The sequence below is a fragment of the Ochotona princeps genome, chromosome 23, assembly GCF_030435755.1.
Source record: "Ochotona princeps isolate mOchPri1 chromosome 23, mOchPri1.hap1, whole genome shotgun sequence".
NCBI classification, from domain to species: Eukaryota; Metazoa; Chordata; class Mammalia; order Lagomorpha; family Ochotonidae; genus Ochotona; species Ochotona princeps.
In genome coordinates, this window is record NC_080854.1 from 29,758,692 (window position 1) to 29,771,270 (window position 12,579).

The window sequence follows — 12,579 nt, forward strand, 5'->3', positions numbered from 1 at the left end:
TGCTCAAATTGAATTATTTAGGTTTCTCTCTCTTTCAGGCTTAATAAAACCCTAGATTCTCTCCCTGCATTCTGGTATCAAAGCTGTTTGCCCTCAGTACTAATGTGTTTGTTGTAGCTGCACCACATTTCTAAAGTACCAAAATGTGCAACAGTTCTCTGTCTTAGCAACATTTCCTCAAGTTTCCTTGAGACAAGAGCTCAGGTAAGACATTTTTAGGCTTTTTGCGCAAGGCTTTACTGGCTAAAATCAAGGTTCTGACTGGGCTTTGACCTCGTGTAAATCTGAATGTTAAAATACATGAAGTTTTCAAGTTTCTACAAATGCAGACACTGGGAAGTGGTGATGGCTCAGTAGATATATTGAGATATACTGAGTTCCTGTCTCCCAGCTGAGGCCATTGAGGCCAATCAGGAAATGGATGAACAAGAAGATGCTTTTCTCTCTTTGTCTCTCTGTGTAATTCTATAGTTCATGTAAATAAAGCAAAGCTTTAAATGACGCAACTGTGTTGCAATGAGAATCACTATCAGCACTGCGCATTAGCTATGCCAGGAAGTGCCGCTTGTCTACACTAGCAGGTAAGCAAAGGTCAGAAGTCAGAAACACACTGTGTGCCTTTGTCAGTGGCCCTACTGCAATAACCGTGACAGAAGATGATCAGTTACAAATAAACAGGACACCGAGTTCTCAGAAGTGAGTTTAGTGAGTTTTGCTCAAGTGGCTCAGTTTTTAAAAGTACTCTGCCTGTGTCATGATCAGCAGCTTAACCCACTGCAATCCAACACTGGTACCGTGAGACTGTCTGGTTAATCCTTATATCTAGTTAACCCTGTTAAACCCTGTTTAACCCATTGTGACTTCCACCTGCTTACAAAATAGAGGTGATGTATAATATCGCGTAATCAGCAGAGTGTGTGTTACGTTGATTTTGGTAAAGCAGTCAGGGAATACGGGTAATTCTTGGGTTTGGTGATTTGGTGTAGTAGGTGAACTTGCTACTTGTGAATCAGACAATCCACATCAGAGTGCCTGAATAACAGGTGGATTGCATCCATCCAAGTCAGTGGAAGTGACAGGGCCTCAGAGAAGAAAGCTAAATAAGGAATTGGTGCAGGATACAACGGAGATGGCTGGAACTCTGGGGTGTTCTTTCTCAGAAGGCTTTGCCTCGCAATGTCTTACTTGCTCACAAATGTTTACTATCCAATCTCAATTATGTTTATTACAAAATGCGTTTTTTTTTTAAATGCACATAGATTTATGTTGAAACATTTTTCACATTTTCTCTTTTTCTACCCTGTAGGACTCAACCACAGAAATGTTTATGAAGAAAACATATCATCAAACTTTCATAAAGTGAATATTAAGGTAAGCTTTTCATTTGTTTATACTACAGTGTTGGAAACAGCACTATTTCCGTCATCATATCATTTCTCTTAATCTTTGATAGTTCTTGACACCATTTAGAAATTTGGTTATTCTTAAAAAAATTACTTTCAAAAGTATCATCTAACCCATAATTCCTACTAATGAAAAATTAAAATTTTTCTCCAACACATACTTTTTAAAAGTGCAAGAAGCTAAGTTGCATTAACAAGGCAGTAGTTATATGGATTTTCCTTAAATGTCTTCATTGAGTTATCTGCTCTTAAGAACCATTTTCCTATGTAAAGTGTTTATTAGCAAGGTTTATTAAAACAAAAGCCCTTATCTCTAAGTTATCTTTGTATTGTTTTCCACTATTGAAGGACTTAATATTATCTACGTAACCTTCAAAGATGTTTTAATTTCAGTGAGTGATTAATATTGTCTGGTATCAAATCGCTTTGCATAATAAAAATATCTGCTTAAATACTGCTTGGACTTATCAAGATGTGCTGGTAAGGAATCAAGGCATGGTACAAACACACCATTTCAGCTTGTAACGTTGCTCCTGGTAGAAAATGTGCTGCGTCACGTGCCTGCATAGCTGATTTTAGCTTTTTTCAGAGTATGTGTATACCTCCATCAATTCTGTTTATATAGGTAGAAATGAGTGAAAATGCCCCTAGTCCATAAAAGCAGATGTTTTCAAAATCTATTGTTTATGTAATATATCTTTAAATATTTTTGAAAGTCATAACTATAGCTCTCTCTCTTTAAAATAATATGTAAAATGCAAAGCAACACCAAAGGGCTTAGCCAAAGTTTTGTCTTTTTCAATCAGTGTTGAGAAATGAGCCCACGGGGTTCCAAGTGCAGAGCATCCTAGTCCTGGGTCCTTGAGCAGCGTCAACATTCTCCAAGCTTGGTCACTTTGAAACGCTCAGCAAGGCTGGTTTTTTTTTTTTCCTTTCCTCTCCTCTCTTCTCCTTTCATTTCCTTTTCTTCTCCTTTCTTCACTCTCTGTCTCTTTAAATCTTTTTCAATCAGGCTAAAAACATCTTTGTCACAAGTATGTTTTTCTTGATACTTGGTTTTAGGATACAAAAATATGATAGTAAAATCAAACCCTACTTCTGTAGCACAGCTTCAGAAAGAGTGTGTAGAGTATCACGAATTTCATCTTTCTCAGTGAAAATCACACTTCTATGTTAAACTGGGAATCTATGTTTGTTTAAGTCAAATTTACAGAGTTCTACATAAGTTCTACATAATACAAAAGGGGAGAATATGGTACTATTTGCTTACTGACATTCATCTAAATGTATTTCTAGAATCTAATATTGTTGAAATATTTAAAACATTAAGAATAAATTTAATAACATTTTTTGGCTTCACATTAAATCTCATTTTATTTTGTTTTTCTTCTAAGCCAGGCTTGAAATACTATTGTGAAGTTCACTTATTGATCATAATTATTAGAGCACTAAAATGAGTGAAGTTGGACTTGGGATTAATGTCCTTGAAAAAGGAAATTTAATTTATAACTGTCTTTTTATTAATATTTTTATTACTAATTTCTTTAGAAAGTTTTCAGGAAAGCACACTTTCTAAATTAATTTTACATTTGGTTTTATAATAAAATTCAAGTGTACTTGCTCACTTCTTAATCAGCTGTAACCACAATCTTTGTTATGTGATAAATAGTTGATATGTGTTGCATGCTTTTTAAATGACACTGAGCTTGGCAGGTAAGTAAATTGTTTTTACCTAAGCGGAATCACTGTTCATGCACAATTTTCTTGGAGATAGCTAAAAGTTGAACTCAGAGCATTTTAGATGAATTACTACTTTTTATGGCAATCTGAGTAGCATGGATGCTTGAGTTTCTAATTTTTCTATTCTTTAACATATACTTGCTTTTCCATCCTCTAAAGTGTGAACACTGAAATATATACTTCATAAAATTGATTATAAAATAGGTAAGCTTGTTGGAATTGCCTGCATAAAAGTGGCTGCTTTATTGTGCTTATTTCAAGGTATTTCATTACTCTCTAGAACATTCCGTGCAATGTTAATTAAACAAATGAAGTAAGTTTATCATCCACATAAGCCAGTGACTTTACGCAAATATGTTATAGACTGTGTAATTCTGTACTTACTGATGTTTGTTCAGTGCATCCAGTGAGTGATGGGTGTTTATAACTCACGCGTTCCACAAAATTGCCCTGTGATTAATCTGTGATTAATACTTTCCTGAAGAACCATCTCTAAAATCGAAATGCTTTCCTTTAATCTGACTTGAGATAATTATTTCCAAATCTCATCAAAATCCACATAATAATGCTAAAATAAATTCGAACTATACCACACTTGCACTCTTAGGTGCAGCAGTAAGCCAGGGTGTCTAGCGGCAGTCACCTGAGATTGACTGGCGTGTGTGTTTGATTTAACTTGGTTGAAAATTTTAGTTGTAAGTTACACTTGTTGGTATATATATATATATATATACGTTCATACATTCTGGAAAAGGACATTAGGAAGTTTTCCCTTGGGAGGAAAGCGGACCTGGCGCGTGCTGCTGCCCCTGCTAACACCTGCTGCTGTGAGCGATGCCCTACAAGTAGAATTTCGCTGGAGTCTCAAGGTGCTTGCTTTTGTCTTGTCATGTAGCCAGGCGGATTTATAAGCTAGCCTTCTTGTCTGGGGTCTAGAATGAATCTGACAGTTTACGAAGAAGGATACGATTGTGAACTCTCAAGTTTCTTGCGCATTTGTTGCTGAACAGCATTATTCATGTTTCTTAATGTTGGAGGTTTATCCCTTCTGCTTACTCAACAGTGTCAGCTATTTGAAACGTGTTCCATTGATGAAATGACCCTGATCCAATCTATAGTAAATCTATCTCCTCAATATTTCGAATCGCATCAAACTCTTCAATCCCTTCCTCCAGTAAATGCAGGAGAGACTTTCCACAATCACAGTCTAAATAATCAATGTACCTAGGCTGAGGCAAAACTAGTTTTTATTCATAAATAATTATATTTGGAGGTTTGTGAAGTTAAATATTAATTTTATTTATTAAGAAAACATAAATGAACATTTAGAAAATCATGCCTCCTTTCAGCTAAATTTCTAATGTTTCTAATGTTACCTTCAATTTAAACTGAAATTGTTTATTTTTTTCTATTATTAATTGCCTGATACTCTGTATCCCTTATAACAAATTCAGAACTTCTAGAATCACATTTTTCCAAAAAAGTACATAGCCTTCATCCATTTATTACAGAATGCCAATTGTTTCTTTCTATGGCTACAAAGTGTGTCCTCTCTATAATATTTATCTAATATAATATTCATCTCTCTTTAATATTCATTCTACTACAAGGCCTATTGGAAGCTTATGTAGCCCAGCTAGAGGTAAACTCGTTAATGTCAATGGAAGTAAGTGAAGATGGTTCTGAATGGTTATTTTAATGGAGCACACGTGTGGCATTACACACGGAGCATTGGAAGCACAATGTTGGTAATCGGTGTGGAATAGGAGCATCTTTGTGATGTATTAGTGTGAAGCGGGTTATTGATCTCACAGATCATTAGATTGTGTGGTGGGAAAGCCACTGACTGTGCAAGAAGGAACTATATTAGATATGCCGAGACAAAGCCTGAGTATCTGGTGCTGAATTTTGAACTTAAGGACAAAAAAAAAAAAAAAAAAATGGGGGAGGGGGGCATTTCCATGTCTTGGAGTAGCTGATTAACCTACGACATGACCACATGGCCTATCCTGCAGTACAGAGGTCTTTTGGGGATCAGCGCTGTGTAGTGGGAAAAACTCCTGTCGATGAGGTCCACGATGGAATTCCATAAGGACAACGGTTCAGGGCCAACGGCTTCAGTTCTCATCCAACTCCCGGATAAGTATCTGGGAAAGCAGAACGTGGCCTGAGTGGTGAGGTCGCTGAGCCTGTAGGGGACCCCTAAGGGAAGCCCCTAGCTCAGCCCTGGCCTTCATGACTATTTCAGGGAGTGAACCAATGCACGGAGTGTTTTCTGTGTCTCCCTATCTGTGTGACTTGAGTCTGACTTTCAAATAAATAATTTTTTTTTTTAAAGAAGTACTTTTCAAATATCAAGTATTGTCATTTTAGCGATGTAAATACTTGGATGTCCATTATAGCAATGATCTAATTGATCTATAACATTTTATTTCTTATTTAGAATAATATAACAAAATGGTTACTGCCTCTGTCATTGATTAGACAGTTAAACCTTTATTAGTTCAAAGACCTATTGGAATCCATCTTTTCTTCCTTTTTAAAATTTTCTTAAAATATTTATTTTTATTAGAAAGATGGATTTGCAAAGGGGATAAAGGTCTGTGAGAGAGAGAGAGAATCTTGTGTGTGTGTGTGTGTTTTCCCCAAATGACCACAGCCAGAGCTGAGCCATTCTGAAGGCAGGAAGCAGTGTTCGCCTGGTCTCCACATGCTGCCAGGTCCTAAGGGTTTGGGCAACCCTCCGCTGCTTCCCCAGGCCCTTAGGCAGGGAGCTGGATCAGCAGTGCAGTCGCTGGACCAACACCAGCTCTCACATGGGATGCCGTGATGGCGTTTTTAGGATTCACTTGCAGTGTCACTGCGCCAACCCTCATCATTTCTTTTCAAGCATCATGCAAGAGGAAGGATGACTAAGTTTTATTTGCTCAGGTATGCATTCTGTTTGAAGTGATCTGGCAATTGGACCTATTGGGTTTTTTTCTAAGCATTGATTTGTGGTTATGCTTTTTTTAAAAAATTTTACTCTCTGGTTTTAAGAAAAATAACTACTAAACTCTTGTTAGACATTACATCTAAAAATGCACAAAACTTGGTTTCATCCTTTTTATCAAGTTCTTAATGTATCTATGACTAAAATTTTTCAGCTCAATAAAACAACAAAAGTGTAGACAAGAATCATACTTGGATATGGAACATTCAGGAAGCACAGTTGCTTCTGATTTATTTCTTCATTACAGAAACAATCCTTGGTTACTCTGCACAGATAAGAAATTGTGCAAACATCAAGGGGATTTTGGTAAGGCAGTTTCACAAAAGAATGATGTGGTGGAGCCAGTGGAGCTGGCACAGTGTGCTCAACTGCTGCCTGCCATGCTGGCCACCCATATGATCACTGGTTTGAATCCCTGCCGCTCCTCTTCGCGTCCAGCTCTCTGCAAGTAACCTGGGAAAGCAGCAGAGTAGGGTGCGAATTCTTGGGCAATCATGCAGACGTAGCTCCTGGCTCCAGCCTGATCCAGCTGGCACTGTGGCCATCTGCTCTCTTTTTCAAACAAGAAATAATTTTTAAAAAATGGCATCAAGTTAGTGAGCCACTTAATAACTTAATATCTTGAGGATTAACTTGATATTTTAGAGAATCAACTCAAAACTGAGTTGGGCTTCTTATCTTTACCATTTGGGGTACTATTTTCCTAATTCCATACCTGAGACTGCACTTTGTCCAAAAATGAATAGTCATTCTCCTACTCACTGTTAGCCATTACGACATCTCATCAAACACAAAGAATGGTCGCACATTGTGTCATCACTGTGTTCTCTTATTGATTTATTTATTTTCCTCTGGAAGGTTATGAAAGGCAAAATGTGTGCTTGATGTCTTAGCTGCTACTTCTCCCTTTTAAAACTATGTGCTATGTGATAGTCAAGTTTTAAAATTACTTAGAAGGTAGTAATCAAGAGATGATAACCAAATCCTGAGGATTTACGCATCACAGATGCAAGTCTGCGGATAATTTACTGTGTGCTATGTATATGAGACAACTTCAAAAAGTTCATGGAAAAAAAATTAAAAGGTAGGCTTATTTTGGTACAGAAACATTGAAATCCATGCTCACTTTTTTTGTAATAGCCATTGTTATTGATCATTTTGGAGACTTGTTGGGTATGTTTCAAATGTCTGTGTGATCCTCAGAATGTTTAAATAAGGGTCAGTGACCTACCTTAAATCATTCTGTTCGACCTCATAAGCAAGCTTCGTGATTATGTTGTCTGAGACCATGCTGGGCACTGCAATGCGGGCTGGTTATGTCTCTGTGTGGTCTCAGTAATCTGATAAGTCATGCAGCACCGTCCCAATTATTTCTGAAGAGTCTATTGACCGATTTATCAAGTAGTGTTTTAGGTTTTCTGGTTAATTTTAAGATTTCTTTTGTATCACTACAGGCATCTATTCATTCCATCTTCTACCATTGCTGGGACTTCTATTGTACCTCAGAAAAATAAATTGTTTGGGGAAAAATTGATTCAAATTCAGGCATATTTATGAGGACATAAAAATTCTTTCGAGCCTCTTTTGACACAGCCTCACTTGTTTAAAACTGGAATATACAGTAGCATAATACCATCTGCTTCTACAATATTGCAAAAAAAATGGCCTGACCAGATTGTTTTGCATGAAAGTAACATAAACTTGGGGAACAATTCTAGCATGAGTGTGGGATTTATTTATGGGACCAGCTCTGCAAGGACAAGGAAAGCTATTGTGCAGAACTGATGTGGTATCTACCAGCAAATGACACTACAATGCAGCTCTCAGGCACCAGTAAGTTACCTGGAGAGATGCAAAGACAAACATAAGAGCTTTAACTTTTGAGGTGTCATGTCAACCCATGCTTTAAAGAACCTGACAGGGAGATTAAATCTGTTGCTTAAACATTGAGTAAGTAGAATAAAAAAAAATCTCAAGACATCCTTTTCTCTCTCTGCTTCTGTTTGGCGATGATTTGGGGGATTGTTTTCCTAGATTGTTCCTCCTACTGGCATATAATTTTCTAAAACTGACTTCAGTGAAACCATTAAAAATGAGAAAATACACTTGACATTAAAATGCAACTTAAAATAATGTATAATTCAAAGGAATGTTTTCTCACTTAAAAGTTTTGAGCATCATCAAATTTCAGGAAAATGTAAAGCCTTGCATCTGTTGTTTGTAAGCAAACTTGATACTACTTTCATTTCTACATAGTCCAAATTATGAAATTGTGTCAGTTTCTTATGCTTAGATTCTATTATGATATCACAAAAGTAGCAGTGTATTTAAGCTGTTCTGTTTCAATACTGTAGCAACGATCCAGTTCAGACACAGGGACTTGGAGTACAGAATGAAAAATTGATTAAGCTTCTGATGGTATTCATTACCATGTTAGAAATAGCGTTTGGAAGAGAAAAATAGGATCCCTGCCTAGTCAGTGTATAAGTGCTTTTTTTGTTGTTTTGTTGTTGACTGTCTCATCCGGAAAACTCTTCTATTACATTAGGGTTGATGGCACAAATTAAATTTCAAATTCGAGGCTCAATAATCTTTACCAGATGTTGTTATTAGGTTATAGAAGGACAATTATGGGAAGTGGCAGGCATTTTCCTTTTTCAAGTACAGATTACTATATCTGCCATATTTACCTGCTAAGCAAAAAATTAGTATTCAATGTTTTAATAAGTGGTTATAGATTCAATCTTAAAATGTTTCCAAAAGCCTGTACAAGAGGCTCAGGTTTTTGATTCTTCTTCCCACTGTGGTCTTGCTTAATTAGTATACCCTTTCTGAACTTGAGACTCATTCAACAATTTAGGAATGAGAGTGGAGCGCAAGTTCTCAAATACCAGTCTTTGAACTGGGGTCTCTCCATTATGTCCCACTGACCTAGGAAACAGTAATAAGCATGATTACTGGAATTATTGTAATGGTTTATTTCATTTAAGAGCTCTGCTTCACCATGTATCTTTCAGTATGAAGTTTGATATGCTAAAATAAATAAGAAATTTTTGTGTAATCCAATGTAATAAATCCAGTTAATAAATTAGATCAGATTTCTTTTTGAAGCAACAAAAATATATACATACTTTGTAAATAGATACTGCTAATTTAGCTGGTGTAACAGATGCTGATAAAGAATAATGATTTTATTAACCACAGTCATATCATAAGATTTGTCCTTATGGAAAGACATGTTTATGTTTTAGAGGTTTTGACTGAAATACTCAGAAAAAAAGCATCTTGATGCTTGAAATAAATTGTAAAGTAATTCTAAAAATATATAGTCCAGGTATATTTGTCCAGAAGTCCATAATAGTCAAATTTGAATTATGAATATGGCATATATAGCTAAATTTTAGTTCTGATTATCATATAATGATACAAAACATTTCAAAATACACTTCACTTGGCTGTTTTCTTAAGAAAATTCTTCACAGCCCTGTAAGATTTATCACCGTGTCGCATCTTTGTCTCAATATAACTTACGTAAATAGGTCAAAAGCCAACTGCATCCCATTTGACATGGTGAATGATACACAAGGAGAGACAGTGACTCGCTTGCAAACATGCCAACAGGAAGAGCTGTTTGGATTTGTTACATGCATTGATGACTTTAAAGAACATTTTGGGTTCACATCCTAAAGTAACTAAAAATAACTAGCGGCATTTGACAAAACTCCTTGAGCGCAATTCACACTGATTACTCTTTTCCATTACCTTTTCAACTTATCATAGCTATGCATATATTATAACTATGTTTCTATTGAATAAGCAGGTTTAGGTTGCACTTTCAGAACCCATGGCCTGCGGATTTAAGTACATAAAATAATGAAACATATATATCATTTTGACAGTAGGAAAAATTATTAAATTCAGCACTCAAATTGCCCTCTCTTAGTATCATTCTGAAAGTTAACTCAGCTAGATAACCCTCTTCTATCTAAAAACAAAATGAAGCAATTTAAAACGAGACAAAACAAAGCGCACATAAGATATGAGATTATTTCCATAAACACTACTTAGAGTTCCAGTGTTAATTTTGCTATTGAGTCTTAAAAACAGTGAAATGCTTGGCTTGATACTGGATGAACTTTTAGGAGATTTGAAAGTCTAATCCTGTTGTTACACTGTTATTTTTATGTTTGATATTGTAGCAGATATTCCTTTTAAAGGTAGTAATTTATTAACGTGACTTTCAAATTTACTTGTGTTATGCCTTACCATGTGCTGCTATTATTGTAGTTTTGTCTGCTTAAAAATTCACATTATTTATATGAAAGTTAGAGTTACACAGAGAGGGAGATAAAAAGATCTTCCACATAGATGTCCACCCTTCAAATGGCTGCAGCAGCTAGTTGTGGACAGGACAAAGCCAGAACCTGGGGGCGGAGGTGGTCCTCCAGATCACCCACTGGCGTACAGGTGTTTAAGCACTTGGGCCATCATACTGTGCTTCCGTAGGCACATAAGCAGGGAGCTAGATGAAAAGTGGAAAAGGCAGGACCCAAACATGACCGTATGATGTAACTTTTGTAACACATCTATTGGATAGGTGTTCTGGTGTAGGATGCCAATACTTTGCCTGCAAGCTCCTGTTTCCCTTACAGGTGATAGCTCATGCCCCAGCTGCGCTACTTCTGATTCGATTCTCGTTTTATGGCCTGGAACACAGCAGCAGATGGCCAAGGCCTTAGACGACTGTACCTAAGTGGGAACCTGAGCAGAAGCTCCCGGCTTCCAGCTTTCGAGCAGCTCAGATCAGGCCGTGTGACGTCTTAGGGAGTAACCAGCAGATGGAAGACCGGTCTCTTTTTCTCATTCCCTCTGCGAAACTCTAACTTTCAAAAATAAGTATCTAGGAAACATAAATATATGAACATTTTGACCTCGAGAATGGTTTATTTTCTTACTCTGATGTTTACAAAGACTCAATACATTTCCATTTATAAACATTAATCTGGGATCCATATTTATGCTATAAAAAGTTCTGTGATCTTTGTAGGCCATATCATGTCCCTAGACATTGTTCCCAAGTAGGCAGATGATGAGCTTGTCAAGTGATTTATCAGGTGTCGTCATGAATGCTCCAGCTCTGTATACATTTTGAAGAATTTTTTTTTTTGCAATTTTTTTATTATTATTAATTTCATTGCATAATGTGACACATTTGTTTTTATGCACTGGAATTCCCCCCACCCCTCCCCAAACCCTCCCTCCACCCCCATGGTGGATTACTCCACCTTGTTGCATTTCCATAGTAATCATTTAATTACCACTAGGGGGAACTAAACCCCCTGCAGTTCAATTTTGGTGGCTTTTTTTTTTAAATTCTTATTTTTTGTCATGTTAATATGATGTTCCTACAAATAACACAGATTCAATGAAGTTCATGTTAAAATTCTAAAAACAATATGATATTCCATTCCTTTTTTCCTTCTTCATTTCCTTCCTGATCTTTCTTGCCTTGTTTCTTTTTAGCTTCTCAGAGGATATATTTTTAAAACTAGCGTTACAGTCAAAGAATTATTTCCCCACTATATAAAACATCAACAGGCAAAAACTAAACATCTCTGATACAGTGGTGATAGAATCAATGGCTATAAATAACCAAATGGAAAGATGACTACTTGCTGATATGCATTACATTTTAAAATAATCTCTTATGTTAAAATTACTGTAGTATGATATTATTAATCATTGGTTTGATAAAGATACAAAACAAAATCTACAAGAACGTATTACAACAATCCTGATAACACCGGTCATTTTTTCCTTTTCATTCCATTAAAAAAATAGCTACAGTATGCAGCAAACGCTGTATGCAACAACTGCTTTCTGAGTCTAGCTTACTGTGCTCAACATGGTTCCTGCCAACAGTATCTATTTTGATGCAACTAGAATTCCATTTTCTTGGTTTTTTTTTTGGTATTTTGATGATATCAACCCCCTCTCCTTGTGTCTGTGTGTGTGTGTGTGTGTGTGTGTGTGTGTGTGTGTGTTACATCTTGTTTATATGTTTATTTGATAGAGGGCACCTTGGTTGTTGATAACAATGCTGTCACAGACATGGTGGTACAGCGTTGCTGCTGCAAGCTGTTCACGTCTTTGGGGTTTATGCCCCATAGTGATTCCTAGAATCATATGGCAAGCTTATTTCTCATATTTTAAAGAAGTCTCAATGCTGTTTGTCTCAGTGGCTGCACTAATTTTCAATCCTATAAATAATATGTTAAGAGATCCCCTTTCTCCATATCCTTGGAAAAATTTCCCAATAAATAAACAAATAAAATATAAATAAATCACACTTCAAACAAGTTTTTATTCAGATTTTATAGACAAGCTATTCTATACATATGCAGAGTCCATCAAATGACAGTTGTAGCCAAGAAAAGTCAATCT

At 36.2% G+C, this 12,579-nt stretch overlaps 1 protein-coding gene across 2 annotated transcripts in view; it reads left to right on the forward strand.

Annotated features, from left to right (window-relative positions):
* Positions 1–1,305: 1,305 nt before the first annotated feature.
* The window catches only part of CDH18 (cadherin 18), a 401,281-nt gene continuing 390,007 nt past the window's right edge, over positions 1,306–12,579 (forward strand). For both annotated transcript variants that reach the window (XM_058680026.1, XM_058680029.1), the window contains exon 1: positions 1,306–1,371. The gene's annotated coding sequence lies outside the window, so the exon portion shown is untranslated. The remainder of the gene's footprint in view (positions 1,372–12,579) is intronic.